General features: G+C 42.2%; 1 protein-coding gene across 2 annotated transcripts in view; it reads left to right on the forward strand.

Moving 5' to 3' along the window:
* SLC4A4 (solute carrier family 4 member 4) overlaps positions 1-23,271 on the forward strand; it is a 457,437-nt gene that overhangs the window by 61,792 nt on the left and 372,374 nt on the right. The window contains exon 1 of one of the 2 annotated variants that reach the window (XM_059385136.1): positions 19,567-19,667. The exons of the other annotated variant lie outside the window; for it this stretch is intronic. The gene's annotated coding sequence lies outside the window, so the exon portion shown is untranslated. Of the gene's footprint in view, positions 1-19,566; positions 19,668-23,271 lie in introns of those variants that run through there. 2 annotated transcript variants of the gene reach the window in all.

Raw genomic sequence — 23,271 nt, forward strand, 5'->3', positions numbered from 1 at the left:
GTTGACCTGTAAGAATTCTTAAAGCAAAGTTCAGTATGTGTCTACAGCCAAAATACTATTGAAGAGAAAGGAAGTTGGAGCAATGATATTAATTATTAGACACTAATGACACTAATAATGAGTTTAGTAGCATATACAATGACGCTATGCCATTAGATGTCGGGAATATCAGAATAATATCACTTTTATTTATTTAAAAGTGACACACATTAATATAACACATTTTAATAGAATATATATTAATGTGTTTGTAACAAGAGCAAAACTGGTCATTGGAAAGTACTTTTTCACATAATATGAATCAAGGTCATCATTAGAATGCTTATTTTTGAATTACAAAAAATTAGCATAAGTGATTTTTTTTGCATAAGTGATATTTTAATGAATTTGTATTTATTACTTTAGCATACATTATGGAATATAATGCACAAATTCAAACCTCTGAAATTAGGAAATTTGAAATGCAATGTAATGTTCTAAATACATTAACTCAGTATATAACTTTCGACTGATTTTGTGATCATTCAAATCCTTGTAATCTTTGGATTACATGGACCTCGGTTTGCCTTCTGTGCCTGCCTTCTGGATATTACACTACACATGTGAGCATCCTCTAGCAGGGAGAAGTAGTGAACCAGTGACCGTCTTGTTCGCTGCCTGGTATCTCTGACAACAAAGGCAATAGTGTCAAGAGGAAGACAAGACCCTGAGGAACCCTATATATCAGGGCAATGCACCCACTTGATTTAAAGCCCTATTTTCAGAATTTAAATCCAATTTCCAGACCATCAAATGATGAGGAGTGCATTTCATGAAAAGTTTTCTTTCCCTGGTTACCATGGTGTTTATAAGAGAATGAAGCTGTGAACAACAACCTAGGTTTATGGGGAAAAAACCAATTAAAAATCAGAATGCCAGGCAAACACATCTTTGACTCGGTGTGTCTCTTTTTTTAGGAACAAGTAATATAAACATGTAGACACAGAGCATCTGCATAGATATTAAATATGATAAAAAGATTTACGAATGTACAACTGTGACCTGAATGAAAGGGCATGTCTAAACACAATGAATCCAATTTTCTGCTTACACTGGCAAAGAAACCAACCACTGTGCCTAAAAAAACAGTTTAGTTTTATTAGCTAAATAAACAGACTAATCAACACCACTGGTTCCCTGCTCCCGCTTACCCAAAGCTTTTTGAAAAGCTAAGATGTTTCTCAAAGGCAAGCTACAGATTTTAAATGCTGAATTGAGGTTTTAAATACACCAAAATCCAAGTGATGGTTTCCATGGTGACCTTCCGCAGCCACTTACTTGGAATGGCAAAGTAAGTCCCCTTCACACATCAAATTCCCAAGTCCCTTTAGCCTTGTAGCAATGTGCTGAAAGAGAAATGGGTGGCTTTGAGAAGGGTCCTTGGGATTGGCAGTCCATTCTCATGTCAGTATGGATTCCCATTCCTCGTCTGACATGATTCTGGGCATTCTGCTCCAACTCCGTCCTTTTTTTTGCCACCCCTGGTGTTCTGGGTCAGGGCGGAGGGAGAGTATGGGTAAAGTGTGGGTGGGCCAATAAGAGATGAGTTAACTCGTGTGCGCTTTTCTGATTGCAAGTACCTAAAGGGGAATCTGATGTGAGCTGGAGAATAGAGTCCTGAAGTAACATGTCCCATTCTTTTCACTTGGGAGATCTTAGAAGTCCAGTCTTTTTACCCAGGAAACACCTGGATGGATCTCACGGTACCTCATATGTAGTTTACTTAAAAAATATATGTATCTAATATAATAACAAAATAAACATCAAGAGATATAATTTTAATTATAAAAGAAAAATAGAGATACAAAATTTACGTGTGTGTGTGTGTGTGTGCGCGCGCGTGTGCATAGCTACACATCTACGTCTATATAATGAGAATAAATACAGGACTCTCCTGTATTGCCAAATGATGATCAACAAGCCTAAGTGAAAATCTGGGTAGTTTCCCAATGCATTTGGTTTGAATTTTCTGTAGCATTAGGGTTCAAAAAAGAAAGAGGCAGATCTTTGCGATTTGGAATCTATCTTAAGAATAGCTAACGTTTATTGAATGTTTCCTATGTACCAAGAACTTCTAAGCACTTTACATCTATTTAATTCATGTACTTTTCAAACAAGTTGATGAAGTAGATACTTTTTCCAGTGTGGATACAGAGCCTCAGAGAAGTTGGGTAACACTGACCATAGTCACGTGGGTAGTAAATGAAGATGCCAGGATTTAAATCCATGTAGTTTCAATCTAGAGTAGACAGTATTTTTTTTTTAAGCTTTTATTTATTTATTTGAGAGAGAGAGAATGAGTAGGTGAGGAGGAGCAGAGGGAGAGGGAGAAGCAGACTCCCTGCTGAGCAGGGCTCAATGGAGGGCTTGATGCTAAGACCGTGGGATCATGACCTAAGCCTAAGGCAGATCCTTAACCCACTGAACCACCCAGGTGCCCTGAGAGTAGACAGTCTTAACTGGACTTAGTGGTACTCCCTCTTCCTTGATGGTTTCTATTTGGAAGGAAATAAACACCTTCCCTATAGTTTTATCTTATATACATGTCCAGGTGTTAATTCTGGGACCGCCCCTGCCCCTTACAAACACAGGGATAGCCATTATAAATGTCAAATTTTGCAAAATGCCGTTTTTTGGAAGCTTGATAAAATTATAATTCTTCTACTATGCATTGAGCTTTTCTCATGTGGAACTCCATTTTACTTCTATAGCAATTTAATAGGAGCAAAGGAACATTCACTACACAGATTCAGAAACCAGTTTAAAGAAGGAGAGGAAACCAGATGTGAGGGGAGGCATGTGAGCAGAGGGGAGGGGAGTGTAATACCATGGACTTGAAGGGAGTATCATGAGATGGATGACAGTATAGATGAAGGGTAAGAAAAAAGTAAGAGCTTAGAAAAAAGGACAGGGCTTTGATAAGAAACAAATAATAAACGTGGTCTAAAGAAAGTATAAATCAAGGGGATAGGCAAAAGTATCTAGAGACTAGCAACGTAATATTTGTGGTTAGGAATGGATCTTCCTACCCCATTTGAAGAGTTGAAAAAATCAACCTCGATAAGTAAAAAAACCAAAAACCAAAAAACAAATAACGAGCCTTGCACTATGTTAAAAATGAGGCTTTGATGAATTCTTAAGGAAGATCTGTATTTTGGAGATTACTTTCACTAATAAATATTCACCTTCCAGATAAATATAAAGATCTTAAGAATGAATTAAATTGCAAAGATACTATATTTCCACAGTATCCATTGGAGTTCTATGCCTGAGTGTGGATGTTTTTATCAAGGGGCAGGAAGAGAAGAGAATTAAGAGTTTCCAACTTGGCTTTCTTCCCCAGGAGAGGATGAGTGAGCCATAGGGTTCTGATAGAGACATCACCCTGAGCTCTTCTCCACAAAGCAAATAAGCCTCTCAGTGTGCTTTAAATAAACAATTCGTGTGATTTCCCTAAAGGCAAGTACAGTGTTATAGAGTGAGAAAAGGTATCATGTGGCAATATGATTATTCATTAACTTACTCTACGAGAACATTTATTGCCCCACCCAAGCATCATCATCCGTATCCCATTGTTTGATTTTACTGAGGCAATGATGTCACTGGCAGGGAATGTGAAGATAGGAAAGTCATCTCCAGTTGGCTTCCCACTAGGTATAGAGGTGATAGCTCACCAGAGTTCGGTAGGGGCAGATCTCCACCTCTTGTCTTTCAATGATGACTATTGTCTAACCCTGTTTGTAATTAATAAATTGCTGACTTATATATTTATTTAATATTTATTTTTCATAGGAACTCTACAGTAAGCTCCATGAGGGCAAGTCTGTATCATGTCTTGTTGACTGTTGTTTATTCCCATTACTGAGCATAGTGTTTGACACATAAACTCTATAGGTTGTTTAGTGAACAAAAAACAAAGTGCAGACAAAAAAGCAAAATGGAATAGGAGAATGGCAGGTGATAAAAGACAATGATAGACTCTAGGCTCAACAATGGGTGTTAGGATAATTTTATTAAGACTTTTTAAGAGTTGGAGGAAGAAAAACACGATATGATGGGAGAGAATTAGGTCTACCCTTATGGATTACTTAGTTCTGTCCTTTAAGTTTAAGAAAAAAATAAAAATATAGAAGTGGAGATTTCCTCTCTTCTCTAATTCTGACGGTACTTCCACCCCAACCTATTAACTGGATGTAGGATTACAATGAGGTTTGCATTTCCATGGGAAACTGGGGATGGATTAAGTGAAAAAGACTATTCCACTGTTTCTTTCCATGCCAAGTGGTAGCCTTAATTCAATCAACATCACTTTGAAGAGATAAATCCTTGCTCACCCAATTGAAGATAGAATATAGATTGAGGCATTCAATATGTTTGATGGACTGAGAAGGTTATTTGAAATTACTTTGGCACGATAATTGTGTCTTTTTCTCTCATAGTTACTGAGCTGCTAGTGATATCCCCATCGCCAGCACTGACAGCCTACCACTGCCACCAATAAATAGAGACTACTCAGAGAGTAAATAATAGAAATAAGTTTCAAACCCATGAGTCTCCAAAACTCATGCTCTTCTCTGTTTCATTCTTGTTGCAAAGTATAATTTTCATCCTGTAAGGAATAGGACAGTTATATTCCATTCGAGATCACTACTCTTAGGTAACTGCATGATTGTTAATCAGATAATTCCAAGGTTTTAGTGGTTTTAGTTCAAGGCTAAGCGGTAGGCCACCTGAGTTCAATCCCTGCTGATCTTGCCCCATTCCTTGTTTATATATTTTAAATAGAATTGTAGTTCCTGAGAGTAAGAACAAATCACTAGTGAATGTAGATCATAAGTGGATTTAGTGGATTAGCTCAGGAAAGAACTAAAGATTCTTACTATGAAAGAACATTTTACCATTATGCTTGGTTTTTGGATCCAGTGTATTAAACTTAGAAAGACAGTGGAAAATAAAAATAATTCTTTATGGGTACTCTATATGGTCAAAATTTGTTTACGTAAGATAAAGAAGACAATACACTTAAGGACTCACTACATTTATTTAATAGTTCCATGCCGTTTTTTTTTCTCCTATTGCTCCGGATTTTGTTGTGTGCTACCTTTTCTTTTTCACTAAAACAATGTTCCTAAAATTGTTCTAGAGTTCTTTATCAGTAATGTTTCAATCTTTCGCAGAGACTGGGGTCAGGGAACTAGAAATCTGAGTCATATAGATGGAGAGTAGATGATTTTTTTAGCAGGTGATTGGGAGCACAAACAGGGGAAGAGAATAAAAATTTCAAGCCAGGTTGACCATGTCAGATTATCATTTGGCCATGGAAGTAGACAGACCATTAGATCCTTTATAAATTTCATCTTTTAATCTACTGTTTTCTTTCACTTTTACTTAATAATGAGCATGGGTAGAGTGTAGGCTTTATTTTTGTGATTCCAACTTTGTTAGGTTGCTCAGTTTTGGGGAAATGGGAGTGTCTACACCTGTGTGTGATACTAGTGCCTCTGAGGGGAATACCCCCTATCAGCCATGTAAGCTGTCACTTTTAATTTAGGTGTAGTTATGCAAGGTAGTAAGGTGCTTTGCTAAATATTCTGAACTGGTATTTTCACACTCCCTCAAACTCTAAGATACTAGACCTCGGCTTTTAGCCTGTTATTTTCTGCAGTGGTGTCCCGGAGTGTCCCGGAGTAGTTTTGTAGCATTCCAGGCATTGATGTAATACGATAATTGACTTATCTCAGTCCGCTGGAATACAGGAGGCGCGTTGAGCGAGGGAGCGCGGTGCAGGGAGCAATAAAGCAAAACAAGAGGTGTAAAGAAAGACATACGATGAAGATTTGAAAGGTAGATCTTTCATAAATGAACATGATTACATTCCAGTATGTTTTATTCATGTAGTCTGCTTTTAGTCTCAACCAGGGGTTGGCAAAGCGTGGCCCTGTTGTGGCCACACCCCTCATTCCCATATTGCCTACAGCGGCTTTCTCACAACAATGGCAGAGTTGAGAGTCTTGAGACAGAATAATGGGCTGGCCAAGTCAGTAACACTTGCTATCTGACTGCAGAAAAAGTCTGGTGAGCGCAGGATTAAACTAATTTCTTTTTTTTTTTTTAAGATTATATTTATTAATTTGACACAGAGAGAGATCACAAGTAGACAGAGAGGCAGGCAGAGAGAGAGAGGAGGAAGCAGGCTCCCGCTGAGCAGAGAGCCCGATGCAGGGCTCCATCCCAGGACCCTGAAACCATGACCTGAGCTGAAGGCTTGAGGCTTAACCCTCTGAGCCACACAGACGCCCTAATTTCTTATCCTATTTCTTATTCATGAAATATAACAAGCCCTTAAATTCAAACTCTTCAGCAAACAAAAAAATATTTAACAAAATGACATGACCCTATAAGTCCCCAAAGAAAAATTTCCATATGGCAGCTGAAAGATTCTAAGGCTGTAAATGGTGATTATGTTGGTTTATTTCTTTGGAAAGAAATGAAAAAAAAAAAAAAAGTGTAAACATGTGTAATTACCATTTTTAAGGCACTTCCAGAATCTTAGCACTCAAATAGAGTACCAGTATTGGTATTGCCCATATGGCATAATAGCGAAGGTCGATGTAAAGTCAGTAGCTTTGAGTTCAGGTTATTTTGCCCTTACCAGACTACAAGTTTCATATTGATTATGGATCTTCAAGGGTAATCAAAACTTATTGGATCCCTGAGGAGTGAAATATGATCAAAGACCAGGTCTGTCAGAGCCAGGAAGAAGTGGCTACCCCTGGAGGAAGGTAGGTTATTGCTAGTGCTTGCTAAAGTCATTCATATGACTTTATTAAATATTTCTGATTGTTGTAGAGGCAAAACAAACTGACTTTATTCACTTACAAGGTAACAGGTACTAATTTTTAGGAAGATAATTTGCTTTCAAAATTTATTATGTGGTGTTAAAATAGTTTTCAAATCAGAGTATTTCAAAAGAAATATCCCTAATATCCAAGCACAAATTCTCCTATTTTATACTTTAAAAAAATTTATTTATTTATTTATTTGTCAGAGAGGGAGAGAGAGAAAGAGAGAGAGAGCAAAGTCAGGGGGAACAGCCGAGAGAGAGAGGGACAAGCAGGGAGCCTAGGCTCAGCAGGGAGCCTAATGGCAGGCTTTATTTCAGGACCCTGGGATCATGACCTGAGCCGAAGGCAAACACTTAACTGACTGAGCCACCCAGGCGTCCCTTGTACTTCCTGAAAGAAAAGTAAGGAGAAAACATGGACGGCTAAAAAAAGAAAAAAATAGAGATTGTTTCTAGAAACAAAAAAAACTTTGTTGTTTCAAAATTGTTTTTGTTGTTCAAATTCCCTGTCCTACTTAGGAATTTTATCCTTAAGCAGTCTATTTGTAGCTCCACTCACATAACTTAGAGATAACTGCGGCAGAACATCTTACAGAATGTAAAGGAAATCACAAGATTTGAAATGTGCAAATATGCATGTACATTGGGGCTTTAAAACTGGCTTCATTTCGCTCTAGCTTTTATCAAACCTGAATACGTCCTTTACTATCAAACGTAATTTTACCAGGAAGATTAGGTGCCAAATTCATGCCTGAACTTCAGAATCCTTGTCTGTCCCATAGTCATCACTAATCACTAATGTGGTTACTCAACCTTTATTTGAGTAAGTAAAATGATATTTAGTTTAAGAATCTTGTTCGCGGATTGCAGACTCTCTTAGAATTTAGTTGAACTATATAGGCAACATGTGGGAAGGATTATAACTTAAATGGATTTATTTCCCAAATGTTTGTTTAACTGGCTAATATGGTAACTATTGCTGCTTAACGAACTACCCCAACATTCCATCGCTTGCAATTTCATTACGTTCATGGATTCTGTGGGTCAGGACAGGACACAGCAAGGTGGCTTGTCTCTACTCCTCAGAGTCTAGAATCTCCGCTGGGAAGCCATTTGGAAGCTGCAGTGGTTTGATGGCTGGGGGCTGGAGTCATCTGGAAGCCTCTTTACTCAGATGGCTGGTGCCTGTGTTGGAAAGACCTGGAGACTAGAACTGGCAACTGGATGGCTTATAGGTGTTTTCTCCATGTGGTTGTTCCAAGTGGCTTGGCCTGGAGCCAAACATGGCAGGTTTAGGACAGTCTTCTATGGAGGGCGGCTCAAGTTTCCAAGTGTCACTGCTCCAGCAAACAAAATGATGGTTGCACTCATGACTAAGCCTTGGAAGCCACAGAGCCTCACTCCCACCATGTTCTTTTGGTCAAGTAGTCCTAAACCCATCCAGGCTGAAGGAGAGGAGAATTAGACTCCACCTCTCCATAGGGCAGTGGTGAGGTCCCACTGAAAAGAGGATGTGGGAATGGGAGATGTTGCTAAGACCTTCTTTGGGAAACAGTCTCCTCCATGGCCAAAGAAAAAGTGAGTACGCAATTAGAAAATGTGAGTGTTCGGTGAAATGGTAAATTTTTGTGATGTTGGTTGTTTATTAAATTAGATGTCTAAAAGTCATCTCAAACCTACAATTTCCGAACAGTGTTCTGTGTCTCCCCTTCAAACTGAAAGTGATTTTTGTTTTCTCTAAGCTTGGTCCTCGTTAAATGTCTCCCTCACAGAAAACTTGGGAATCATCCTTGATTTTTCTTGTTCTTTCAACTTGTACGTCTAATTTGTCAACACCACTCAGTTCTATCTCCAGAATGCCTATCAAATTCATCGGATTCTCTCCATCTGCCGTGCTCCTCTCCTAATGCAAGCCCTCTGGTCCTCTCTAGTTCCTTCCCCAGTTAGTGGTAAGAATGAACTTCCCAAATGCAAGATGGGATTATGTGATACCCTTGTTTAGAACTCTTCAGTAGCGTCTAATTGCTCTGAGAATATGATGCTAATTTGTTCCTGGGACCTGCAAAACTTTCAAGATCTGGCTCCCACCTTTTTCTCTGAACCTCCTCTTGTACACTCTCTCCTTCTCGTGTTGCGTTCCGTTCTCATCAACTTCTGTTTTTCAACCTCCAAGAGTCTTCGAACCTGCTGGTTCCTCAGCCTGATGTCCTTTCCCCATAGCTTTCTGCAAGACCAGCTCATTTAAAGTCAGCTGTTACCTCCTCAAGCCTTCTCTGACTGCCCAGTCTGAAGTACTCTGTCTTACTCCTCTCTGCATTATCATGTTAATTTCCATCATAGAACTTCCTGTTCTGTATTTTTGTTTACTTGCTCATTGCCTCTCTAACTAGAATTTAAGCTCCCTGAAGGCCTTTTCTGTTTTGCACCCTTGTTTCTTTAGGACTTTGCTCGATCTTGTGTGTCATAGGCATTTCATTTTTTTCTGAATGGATAAATGAAATATTGTTTAAAACAAGGAGAAATTATATGTTTATGCCTAATTTCTCATGAAAATGGACCCATAGCTAAAGCCTATGGCTGAACATAAAAGATGATTTTTACATTAGTAACCCCAGAAAAGTAAAAACTTTTAAGTGTTTTGTGGTTCAGTCTGACCTTTCAAGGTAGATCTTTCTATATTCGAGGTTGTAATTATCATTAACTAAACCTAAGCCTCATTTATTCATTTAGTTTTTAGTGAGAATCTCCAATGTATATGGGACTACACTAGAGGAGATGAGAAATAGAAAAAGGCATGACACATTTCTCACTTCCACAGAGCCAGCAATTTTGTGGGAGAAGTGAGGAACATATACCAAAAACCTCATTACATTGAGATGGTTCAAGAGACAGCTAAGTGGCATCTAAATGTTATCAGTATGGAGGAGAAAGAGGTCTTCTGGCCTAAATGAACCACAGAAGTTGATATTGATTGGGTATCATTTTAATTAGATGTTTAGAAATAAGTAGGCTTGGGGCGTCTGGGTGGCTCAGTCGGTTAAGTGTCTGCCTTCAGCTCAGATCGAGATCCCTGAGTCCCAGGATTGAGCCCTGCATCGCCCTGGGCTCCCTGCTCAGTGAGGAGTCTGCTTCTCCCTCTGCCCCTCACGCCACCCGTGCTCTCCCTCTCTCTCAAATAAATAAATAAAATCTTAAAAAAAAAAAAAAAGTCTTTCCATAGATGGAGAAGGAGGTGGAAGAAAGGCATTCCTGGTCAAATAAATTGGCATGAGCTAGTAACCAGGACCAAGAAAACAAAATGCATATTCAGGAATTGGTGAGAATTCTGGGCTGCATGGAGTGTCACGCTGTATACGGGGTCAGCAGCAAATACAGCTGGTTGAAACCAGGTCATAAAAGGCCACCAACTCCAAGCTAAATAACTTGGACTTCATCCAACAGCTGATGAACAGCACTGAAAGTATTTTTTTCCCCCTTTTTTTGGTTAGGGGAAGGCAGGAACTTAATCAAAATAGTCCTGCTTCATGTGCAGTTTATTTTTTATATTTATTTATTTAAAGATTTTATTTATTTATTTGACAGATAAAGAGAGAGCACAAGTAGGCAGAGCGGCAAGCAGAGGAAGAGGGAGATGCCGGCTCTATGCTGAGTGGGGAGCCCAACACCGGATTGGATCCCGGGACTCTGGGACCATGACCTGAGCTGCAGGCAGATGCCTAACTGACTGAGCCATCCAGCACCGCCCCCCCCAACCCCGTGCAGTTCAGATTGAAAATAGGGCGTGTGGGGAGGAAGGAGTGTGGAGGTGAGGAGCCCAGACTTTTTCCCTCAAGGACCAAGGACCTTGTAATTTCAACTTCGTCATGTCTCCCCTGATTGAGGAAGACTGGTGGTGGAAGGAGCCGGGGCTTACGCTCAATTTCACAACTCTGGCTCCATAACTTTGGGATTTGTATGATCTGAGGTCAGTTGCTTGACATTTCTGAACTCCGTTTCCTTCATTGTGAAACGGAGATCATTTTTGTCCTATCATACAAGGTTTCCATGAAAATAAGGAAGTTCTTGACAAATGGTAGCTATTATTAATTATTGAGTGTGGCATTGAATTTATTTGCTTACAAGCTTTTAGCATTACACTGGACCACTTCCATTTGCCTTGATGGGTGGTCTGTGCTAAAGCAAGACCGTGGAAGCAATTCGTTAGGACAGCACCCACTATACCTCGTATGTAATATTTTCTTCAGTATTCTCTGAAAAATCACTGCCATCTACTTGATTACTCTGCTCTTTGTTCCAAAGGGTAACTGCAGCATCAGCAGAAACTTCTGAATGGTTGTTTCTCTAAATGGAATATCTTTTACTTTTGCCAGGACAGACAAAGTGTTAAATAAGTGCTCAATACTTATTGCATTTTAATTTAATCAAAGAAGCAGTAATAGCATTGGAGAGCCACTGACTGGAGCAGAGTGAGCTGTCTAGCACTCTTGCTTCTGATCTGTGCCATTTGCCTCTTATTCTTTCTTCCTCTTTAGGGTTTATTTTAATGCCTTCCTTGGACTAAGATGCCAGGTCGTTGGTTCCAAGGCATTGCTAAATGATTTTGGAGTTAGTTTCCCTGGATCAAAGTTGCCAAAGTACTCAGGTGGCAAATAGAGAGGAAAGGAATGTAGCTTTCAGTAACACAAAAATCACCTCTCTCTTTCAGTTTCTGATTTACCATCACATGTACTAATACATATTTTCTGATAAATTTTTGCTACATACTAATTTTTGAGTTTAAGCGAGTAAGAATTGCCGAAGGAAAATTATTACACATTTCTGTGTAATTTTGGATGGAGTGCTGGTTTTTGGTAGAGACATAAAGGTCTTAAAGTTTCACTTAAGGATGAAAATTGCTAGGACCAGGTCCAGGCCTTACATACCAAAACAACAATAACACTGTCAGAACACTAAGAAAAATATTTCCTTCCCCCACATATTTTAATATGCAAAATCAAAAGGTCAAGGGGAAAAAGTAAGTGAATACCTTGGTTTGCTGGTTCGTGGGACCTGATTAATGGCCTTCAAACATACATGTTGTATGTCTATTTTGTGCCGTATAGAGATGATTAGAGATAGCATGTAATGAGATTAAAGTTCAAAGAAAACACTGCTGAAAATCTGATTTTCAATAATGTGATGAAAAAGTAGCCATGTTAAAAGAGAAAATAATACAAAGTATGATGTTTTCAGGTTCCAAAAATTCCCAAAATTCTGTTTTTGGATAACTGAATTATCAGAAGTATATTCAGGTCTTGGTATTAGTATCTATGTGCTCTGTCAGATTTGGTTGGAATTGGAGCTGTAAATGCAATTCAGGGGTCACTTTGCCCAGCAGTTAGCTAATTCTTCCAGATCAGATATTTAGGTTCACAGAGAAAGGACAAACCTTCAATTCCAAACTTCTTCAAATTTTGAGGAAATCTGAAACAGCTGACATGTATGCAGAGTACGGCTTCTGATACTCACAGTGCTTTCTTTTTGATGTTGGGCATGATGCCACTGATGGGGTTATGATGAAGATTGAATGAGTTCATTTATGTTAAGTAATTAGAATAGTCCCTGGAGTATGGCAATCCTATGTAGGCACTGGCTATTTTTTAAAAAAATAATACTTTATTTTAAAGCAATCTCTACACCCAACATGGGGCTTGAACTTACAACCTGGAGATCAAGAGTTGCGTGCTTTACTGACTGAGCCAGCCAGGCTCAACATTGGCTGTTCTGATTATAAGTATTAGGACTGTTAATGGGACAGTCAGTATTTTCATTGCCACACAGCAGAAACTGTCAATAGAGACCCCGTTCCATATGAATTTTCACAAACAGAAGGTCAATTCTGGAATTGTGCTGAGGTAAGAGCCCAGCAACTATCAAATGGGTTGAGAAAGATGTCACCGAATCCAGATCCTACCACACCCCCTTTTTCCCTGGCTAGAAACTTGTGATGAAAATATGCCAGGGTATTAGCAGTCTTTCTCTGAAAGAGGATATTTCTCACTGCTGTTCCATCTATTTTTCTCTATTTTACAAGTTTTAAATAATGAACCGTATTACTTTTATAATGGAAAAAAGGAACAGATTTTCAGTTTTGGAAAACCAAACAGCCGTAATCAAAGGTGCAGCGAGATGCCCCGTATAATGTTATTTTAAGATTTTTGGACTGATTTGATTTGCCCACGTGCAAGAAAAACAGCAATATCCTTTTGAAGGTCTTTTTGTCCCATGACGCTGATTTGAACAGAGCCCAGGTGGGCAGTGAGCAAACACTGTGAGCCCTCAGCAGTGCCCAGTAGCCGCTAAGGGACTCAGACATTCCAGCACTGCCATTGCTTTGTAAGAATATTAGGATACTGGTCTCACCGTTTATCTCAAGAGTTTCTGTTTAATTACATGACTATTTGTATGGAGAAATAGCTCCAAGGTGTTAAGGGAATTGTTTATGTATTTTAAATTCAAATTTAAGTTAAAAAATAAACAATCTATTCACATGGCTCAGAATTCAAAAAGTAATAAAGGATACAGTAAGACAGCTTCCCACGATCACCTAATTTCCCTTCCTGGAGGCAAATAGTGGCTTCAGTTGCCCCCGGATCCTTCAGAGATATTTTATGCACATGTCGATAGATATGTGGATGTAGTCTAAAAGTTCTTGTTTACAAAGAATGATGTCTTAGGAATATGTGGAATCTGAATTTATCTTAAAGGAACTATAATCTGGTTGATGAAGTCTCTCTATAGTTAATGTTCCAAAATGAGTGGGTGCAATCAATCATCCTGTAAGTAGTTACTGAGTTCCTACTGTGTGTGAGGCCGCCTGCCAGGTGTTGCTTGTCATGTCAAGTTGCCTTTAAAATTTTTCATATTTATGCATCTTGTCATTCCAATCCGTGTGCTCAGACGTCACCAGGTCAGGGAAGCTTTCCTGAACATCCACTTGAAAGTAACTCTCCCCTGTTCTCTCACTGTGTTTTACTTCTTCTAGGGCCAGGGTGATTCTAAATTTCTTTCTTTCTTTCTTTTTTTTTTTTTTTTAAGATTTTATTTATTTATTTGACAGAGATCACAAGTAGAGAGGCAGGCAGAGAGGGAGGGGAAAGCAGGCTCCCTGCTGAGCAGAGAGCCCGATGCGGGGCTCGATCCCAGGACTCTGGGATCATGACCTGAGCCAAAGGCAGAGGCTTTAACCCACTGAGCCACCCAGGTGCCCCTTTCTCACCAATTTCTCTTTTGAGAATGAGGGGGAATGCTGTTATTAAGACACAGTGGTAAGAGGGGTAAACTGGAATTGTGAACTTAGAGGCTTGCCCCCTCCCCATTCACGGCATCTGCTACTTCATAGCATTCTGTAGTCCAAGGAAATGGAAATTATCTTGTTATATGTTTATTTGTAAGCTTCATGTAGCAGGAATTCTATCTGCTTGTTCTGGGATAGAACCTAGAAGAGTCCTTGACACATAGTAAGTAGATTCTTAAGTGTTTGTGGACTGGACGGATGATCTGTGTATGCTTCGTGTTCTGTGTAGAACGGAACGTCTTTTGGTTGGCGGTGAGAAATTAAAAAGCCATAAAAGGCAAATTTGCTCAGAATGTTTCTTCCCTTAGGATGGGGAAGAAAGGAGCCAACTTTTATAATTTTGCAGCATTTCCTGAAAAGAAATCAGTCCAGCAAACGTGCGCTTCCAGCGCCAACTCTTCTGTTCCTTGCAGGGAGACCGTAGTAGGTGCAGTGGTCTCCAGGATGGGCCTGGCCTGGGAAACAGACCAGTGGGACGAGAACGGTCACGGTCCAGGTTGATCCAGTGGTGGCTAATCTGTGGAACAGCTGTGTCCACGTGACTCAGGGAGAGGAATTTTAGAGTAGCCTGCCTTCTGGACTTACTCATCCTCCGAGGAGGCGGGGAGGCTGGAGGAATACAGGGAAACAAGCACCTTTCTATGTCCGGGAGATGGCTCATGTAGAGACACACACACACACACACGCACACACGCACACTCTGATTGGCAGAGTCCTTAGGCCCCACGAGTCAGTTCTGGCAGAGAAGTTGGACGTAATTCTCTGTCTTACTTAAAACCAGACCGATCTTTTAAGTCAGTGGGTATAGATGGAGTAGCTCAATTTAAGTTTTCCTTTCCAAACAGAGAGGCCTGTGTCCTATGTGATGCTGGTCATGGGAGAAATTCTGTAGGAGGAAGAGGCTGGAACTCTGGCCTCGGGTTATTCAGCAGAGCATTCATAATAAGTGTGTCAATACCGTTCCGGAAAGATTTGTATGTTTCTCTGTCATAGGCATATTCTTCAAATTTTATTAGAGAAAAATATTCTGGTATCCTATTAAAATTATTATTATTATTTAAGAAAAAAACTCAAGCCCCTCGATTTTATTGCTGAGGAAACCTAGGCCCCAAAAGATCGAATAACTTGCCTTCCTTGACATTATCAGAGATAGGCCTCTGTTTTTAGAAGTTAGAACCTCCTAATATTTGGCTTTAGGTGTGTGTTTTAAAAATGACAGAGAACTTAGTAGTTTAAGCTATGAAGAAACTTATGACACACGTTTAACCAAAAAAATTATTTTCCCTCGCTCATGCCATGCGGACAGCTTGCAAAGAGTGTGTTCACTTTTCTCCTTTCCTCTTAAGAAGGGGTTGGTTATTTTTAAAGCTCAGGTTTCAAGGAGTGAATATAGATTATAAATCTTGGTTGGCTGAATTTATTCAGGAATTTGTCAGACTGAATATGAACTTTCTGGGGTGTAAATGAACCAAAAATGAGGCCTTTTAGTGATCTTTCGCTCTCTGTCTCTACCTAGTTCATGGTATATAGGTATCTATACCCGGTACATATATAGGTACATATAGGTATCTATACAGGGTATGTAACTTGGGTTTCATCCCAGACTGGTTCCGGGCAAAAAAGGAAAAGTGATTTTCTCTTTCCTTCGACTCACATCATCAAGTGATTGACTAAATTTATGACGGAGTGGCAACTTTAGTGATCATTCCATTGCTATACTTTCGAATAACAAAACAACTGCAACTCAAAACAAACGTAAGCACAAAGAAAACGATTGTGTATAGCAAAATGTTTGTCAAACTTCTACCAGCGAGCCCCATACTTAATAAGAACCTGATACTGAGTAATAATTCTGATTATTCTTTGAAGTCTGTAGCGACAGGATATAATGTATCTGCTACCACCTTTTTGTGTGGGCCCCCAAATGAAGTGTGTATGATTGTTATAATTTTGAATAACTCCAGGATCAACATTCAGTGATAATCTTTCACCTTCTTTTTCTTTTCTAATACAATAGAATAATGAAGAGACCCCCAAGTATAACAGTTGCATTTGTGGGTTCTGCTATTATTGAACAAAATGCTTTATAGATAATACTGATGATAAGCCACCAATCTCCTTATTTTATGTGAGGAAACTTAAACACAGATGTTTTTCAGGACAAAAACTTGAGACTTTTTCAGGACAAAAAAACTTTGTGACTCGAGACAAGTCTTTACGGCAGTAATCCTGTCTGCACATCACATCCGCACCCTCCTTACTTAGAATAATTAACAAAGGGCCTATGGTTGTACTATTTTACTACAGACAGCTTTCTTGTTTTAGAAGCAAAGAGTGCCATGCTTATACATGACCAGGAATGCCTGGACTGTCTGTTCACAGACTTCGTCTTCCTTCTTTGTTGGACCTTACGGGGTCGGGAGGTTTCATCACTCGCTGCCACTAGATGGTGCTTGTCATTGAAACAAAGGTTCCTCCTCCCATTTTCCTGTTTTCTTTAGGTGTCTGTTAGGACCTTGGCTGATAGGACAGAAACTTGACTGATAAGCTAAGTCGTGCGTGGGTATTCTAGAAGGTCATTTAGTACAAAGAGTTATTGATCAAAAAAGCAAATCATTATCAGGAAAGAGTACTTATGCTGTTTTTTAAATTCCATTAATTTTTCTGTTCATTTTCTTTGTCATCAACCTGTGTGGACCCCAAGACAAGAACAACAAATAAATCTTTCTCTGGGCTCATGGGAATCAAGGGACACAACTCAAGTTTTAGAAGAGGTGATAAAAAAAGATCTCAGGATTCATTGTCCTCTCCCGGATAGCAGTAGCAAAGGTGACCACATGCAGAGTTGACAAGGAAAGTTAATCAATGACCTTTTAAAGGAAAAACACATATATCTCAATTACTGGACAATAATCAATAGGAAAGGAAATGGAACATGCTCTTTTAATTGTGGGATAGCAAACAGCAAGTAATGAGAATGATAACAGAGGTTGTTGGCTCTTTGCCAAAGACAACTCTTTTTCTCATTAATTTAAGACACACACGAAACCTTACCTCATAGTGCTCTATTCCCTCCCTGCCCCCCCCCCCCCCCCCCCAATATTATACCCCTTTCAGGGTGAAGTTGTGTCAATCTCAATAGCGAAATGCTTCCAGGGGTTACCTATTTGGTTTTTGTGAAGATAGTTTGATATATTTTGCAGCAGGATATTAGAAAACACAAGTTTCTTGCACTATTCCTTTCTCAAACATTCACCAACGCTGACCATTCATGGCTGGTTCACGATTATAATGAGAAATTGCCAGCTATGTTGAAATACATAATCCACAGTGTGAAAAACTGCTGAACAGCAGTGTTAAATTCTTAATACAAAAGTGGCTTCCCTTTGCCTGTGAGCTTACTTTGGGGTTGCTGAGTCTTGCTAACTGTGTGTTCAGGCACTGAAAGTTAATTTTAACGTTAATCTAAAAACAAAATATAACTATGTAGGCACAAGTTTTAAAGTTAATTTTTTTTTTCAGTCTTCTGTTTCGAATTCCCTGTGTCACTGTGTCACTGCATTACATTATGTAGAATGCGTGAACATATACGTGAGCCAGATGTGACAACAGCTGGGCACATGACATTAGTGCATTTTAATTTCAGCTTTGGGTGGTTCCTAGTGCCTTCTGAGCATTGACTGAGGATTTTAAATATACCCATTTTTTTCCCCCTTTAAATGCCTGCTTCCTATGCACTGGTGAGGTACAATGGATCTTTTCTGGTTTTAAATACTAGAAAGAGAAGCTTCTGTGCCTAAGTTATTTTCCTCCAGAATAACCCCTCCCCCCAGGGGTCTTATTAGTTTTTGCTTAGTACTGAAGAAGGGTTTGGACCCAGGAGCAGATAGTCTGTATGTTGAAATTATTTTTCTTGGGTTTTATGTGTTTTGAGGGTTACTGTTGAAAATGCAGTTTGGTCAGTGACTTCCCCACACACGTATATATGATATGTATGAATAGGAAACTCTCATACGCTTGCATCATGCGCGGTGTGGCTCACATCCCTGCTCTCTCGCAGGACCCAGAACGTGAGATGGTGTCTGTGCTGACAGGCTGTGGATATCTCGATGGTTTACTTAACTGATCATGATGGGGCTGGGCCACTGATACATTATTGGTATTATTTGCTTAGCAAAGGGTACTTGAACCTCAATACTTAGCCTTAGGAACAGAGTAAACACAAGTAATAACTTTGTACGCTCAAGAAGACTCCCTTGGAGGGCCGGTGAGGATTCTCAGACTGTCTGAGGAAGACAACACCCGTGACAAAAGCCCAAGGCTGAGGACGGTGCTGTCCCCAGACACCCCAGACATCCCCCGCTGAAGGTGAACGAGGACCGAGCGCCCGTAGCGCTCCGTCCGGACGCCCCAAGTTGAACCAAGTGGCCTCCAGAGCGATCTGGGGCCGGGAAACGAAAGCAACTTCGGTTCTGCCCCGGAGAACAGGCTGTCCCCACTGGGGATCTGCTGTGACTGGGACAAAAGGCTGGACCTAGCAGCTCGCCCGGGGCGCGAGAGAAGGAACCCAGGCCGGCGAAGGCGGCCGGTCGGGACCCGGGTCTCCGGCCGGGTCCGGGCGGGCGCGGCGCGCGGAGCTCGAGCCCCCGGCGGGGGCGGCGCGGCCCCAGGCCCCTCCCCGCCGCCGCGGATGCCCGGGCGGCTGACGCCGAGCCGCGGCCCCGAGCGGTGGGGGCCGGGCGGCGCGGGCGAGGGCAGGGCAGGGGGCCGGCCGAGGCCACTCGCGGCTTTAAATATGGATCGCGGGCTCGCGCTCGTGGCACAGCCTCCGCCGCGGCCGCCTTGCCCGCTCCCCCGTCCCGCAGCCCGCTCCCGAGGGGCGCCCTCGCCGGGCACCGCCGCTGCAGTGTTGGTTACCGGCAAAACCATCGGAGATCCCCATCCATATGCAGAAGCTGCAGAAGGCAAAGTAGAGTAGACGCCCGCGCGCTCACACACTCGCTCGCCCCGCACCGCGCGGGCCGTGTAGACAGCTCCCCCTCCCCCCGCCGCCCCCCCCCCCCCCCCCCCTCGCCTCGTGGGCCGTGCGGGCTCCAGCCCTGCTTGCAACGAAGACCCTCCCGCCCCGGCGCCCTCGCCCGGTCCTCGCCTCCCTCCGCCCCGGAGCGCGCACCCACCCGGGCGGCAAAGTTGTGACTACTTGGGCGCGGGTGGCTTGCGCCCCGCTCGACCCGCGCGTCGCGCCGGCAACTTCCCGCGGCCCGCCCCGGGCCCGCGCCTGCGGGGATCCCGCGGGCCCCCAGCCTCCGGCCCCGGCGGCGCGCCGGGCAGCGCTTCTGTGGCCGCGGCGGCCGCGGTGGCAGCGAAGGCGGCGGCGGCGGCGGCGGCCGCTGCAGCCCCACACTCCGCCGCCAAACTGGAGGAGCGACGGAAGGCGGACCCCAGGAGGTGAGCGCGCGGCCCGGGCCGCGGAGGGGAGGGTCGGCCGGGACCCCGCGTCGCGGCGGCGGCGGCGCAGGGGCGGAGGGGGCCCGGGGGCCGGTCCCGGAGGGCGCGCGGGCGGCCTCGGCGCCCTCGGGGGAGGGAGAAGGAGGTCGGTCTGCGGCGGCCGGGCATCCCCTGGGCTGGGCGCCGGCCGGGGGTGGACGCGGCTTCCGCGGAAAAGTACTCCCCCCACCCCCCCGCCTCTTAGCGTGCGGAGGGGCAGTTGGAGCAGCCGTGTCTCCCCCCGCCGCAGTGTGGAGCCCCCTGCGCGGAGCCCGGCGCTGCTGCCCGGGTGTGGGGCCAGCGTGCGCGGCGGGCTGGGCTCCGGCGCGGTGACACGTGTGTTCCTGTGAGCCTGGGTGGTCCCGGTGGAGCCCGGGCACCTGCCACGCAAACATCCCCAAACCCACGAATGGTGGAGGCCTGGGGGACTCTCGGTGCCCCCGCTCCGCCGCCCGCTCCGGGACGGGGCATTCGCGTCTCCCCCCCTGGCACACCGAACGCGGGGGGTGAGTCAGGCAGATTCTCTGCAAGTGGCACAGACACAGTCCCTTGCAGTGGCTTGGGAAGAGGGAGGCCGAGGTTCAACTGGGATTTCTCTTGGCCGGCCACCGCGGAGCTCTTCCTCAGGTACTGGGCAGCATGTGCGGCTTGGCAAGGAGAGGCGATTTCTTTTTTCTTAAGTGCATTTCACCCAGCCCTTGCCAGTCCGTTAATAACAGTCAACAGAGAAAGGCAGGAGTTGGGAACCACATCAGCAAACTGCCGCAAGCCCCGCAAGGGAAAAAGTTCTCTCAGAACAAGGAGGATGACAACAACAAACAAACAAGACCCGCAGCAAACCCTGAACTTGACTCGAAAGATGGAGAAGAAAGCCGTTCGACCTCTGCTCTCCCACCCGAAAGCATTTCCCCCCCTTTCTCCAGTTGCTTGGGAAACTTTTGTTTTTCCATCCCTCATTCCTTCTCAGGGCCTCACCTTTCTCAGACCAATTCCCTGCAGCAAGCTCTTTTCGGTCTTGACAATGAAGAGCAGTTAACCCCTTTGGAGTACCTTCTTCGCTTCCTTTCTCTTTTCACTTCAGTGTTGGAGAAAGTTGCTCCTCATGGGGAATCGTGAACGCTGAGCTGTGCTAAACACACATTATCTTAAGTCCTGGAACAGTTCCTTTCCGGAGAGACACTGCATTGTACACTATTTCCCTTTTTCCCCCTTGTATTTGGGACCTGGACTTAGACTATTACCTGAATTAAAGTGTCCATTGCCCATTAGGGCTTATTTTTATTTTTTCATTTTGATTTGAATAGCTTTTTCAGTGCAGTTAAAACAGTACTCAGTAGCGTCTTATAACCAATGCAATGTCTTCGCAAAGGTCTCTAAGAACTCTCCTTGTATCTATCACATTGGCATTTAAATAATTTTCATGATCATTATAGCGCTTAGATTGAGGTTGGTAGCATAACTTCAAAGGAAGCATGTCTGCTTATTTTTCTATAGTTTTAATAACAAAAACTTTTACTTTCATTTTAAAGTTAAATATAGTGATAGGCTTCTGTTCTCTTTCTATGAAATCTGGAAATTGAATCTCTTTAACTTTATCTCAGTCTCTAGTGAGATACACAAAAACTCTCACATATGTGAACAGAATGGAAAGTAGTACTCTTCGGAACTGTTGAGACATAGGACATTTATAAGAATGGGAGTGGGAGGTGTAAGATTGGATGTTTGGATAGTTCCAGGCATGTCTACCTTTGAGAAAAAAGAAAATAAGGAACCCTCCCCCAACATTGTGTATGAGTGTTGTCAAAATGAGGTTTTAAGTATCATTTAATGTGTTGAAGTCATTCTAGAGTTTTAGTAATTAACATATATCAGGTACCTTAGCAAAAGACATTGACAGGATGTACTCTGAGTTTATAATGATGTATCCCTTTTAGTTTATTTTCTTAACAGAAAAGAAATTTAAATGTTTGTTAATGTTACTATTTTAGTCTTTGAAATGATTAGCATAAATTTGGAGTTTGCAATAATGTGTGAAAAGAATACAGGGAATCATTTAGAGGAAAAAAATGTGATAGAAGTTGGGTAAACTTCGGGACAACTTCCAGCGTGATCTGGTGGTAATTTCATTTTTCACTGAGCCCTGGCAAGTGCAATTTTGAGGTTCCGATCCTTTGTTCTGATAACAAGAAAGATAGCCGGGCCATAGCTTGCACTGTAAAGAAAAACACAACACTTAAGGGAAAAAAAGTACACATTAGCTGGTGAATCATGTAGATAATCAGGTTTCTTTGCTTGCGTCTGAGGGCGCTGCAGTCCACAAGGACTGCTGCTGTTAGGGGAGAGCGTCCAGAGGGAACACTGCTTCCCAAGTCAGTGCTTCTGTAGACTTCATCTGCTCCTTTCTTGGAGGTACTCTGCATTCACTTTTAAAGACATGCATACAGTTTAAGACGGGGGTTGATAACAACATTGGGAGTGCGAAGAAAGAACTGAGAAGAGAATACTCGAGCAACTCTGGAAGTTTCTAAGTGTTTTTTCCTTGATTGCTAAGTGGAGAGACTCAGGGTGCGTGATTTGATGGGGCCAGGGGAGCTCTCAGCAGAACGCACAGCTCCGTTCTCCCTGTTCTCGCAGTTTCTGAGGCCAACCTATGATTTATGACATTTATGACTGTTGGGGGAGTCAGTCAACAAAATGGATGGTTAGTAAGTACAGTTAGTAAGTAAAGTTAGTAAGACTTTTTGAAACGAGGTCTTCCTACTTTCAGGATTTCTTTTTTTTCATAATGCAGAAATTTTAAGGGAGGGGAAAAATGTTTCTTTCATATGACGTCAGGGGTAAGTTGTATTCCAAGTATGTTTTGCCTTTCTCCATTTGACATGTTTGAGTAGCAGAATAGAAAGTTTGCGATTTCCTTCTAACATAAAGGTGATATTTTATATTCCTGTGGTGCATGCCTTAGTTATTTTTCCAGTAGTAGAGATGGATTTTCCCACCTACCCTTTTACTCATTTCTTTTGTATGATGTACACACACACACATGCACACACACACACACACACACACACACGACGTATTTGTAGAGATGACTGATTTTATTTTACCTAAAGCCATATTTATGACTGTCATAATGATTTGGTGGCAATGACTTTGTTACATTTCTCTAGTCTCAGCAGTACGATGGCATTTCAAACAAGACATCAAAAGGATGCGCAGCTCTGAGTGATGATGGCTTTATTTGCCTGCTGTGGCAAAGAAGAGATAAAACTTTGTTTTCCCTGACTTTTCATGATGTTCCTAATCCTATTCCTTAAGGATCTTACTTGCCTTTGAATTAAGTTATATATTAAAAGAAGATCGTGGTAGAAATAGGCTTGGTGAAATCATAGACATCTACACTTGTTTTCCTAAGCCAAAACATCATCTTGTTATTTCTGCAAATTAAGGAGATTTAAGGGATTATTATGCTTGTTGAAAAAATGAGGAAACTAGGCACAGAGAACTTTGTTTCCTTTCCATTCCTTCCTTTCTTCCTTCCTTCCTTCCTTCCTTTCTTTCTTTCTTT

This window comes from Mustela nigripes, chromosome 1, assembly GCF_022355385.1.
Source record: "Mustela nigripes isolate SB6536 chromosome 1, MUSNIG.SB6536, whole genome shotgun sequence".
NCBI classification, from domain to species: Eukaryota; Metazoa; Chordata; class Mammalia; order Carnivora; family Mustelidae; genus Mustela; species Mustela nigripes.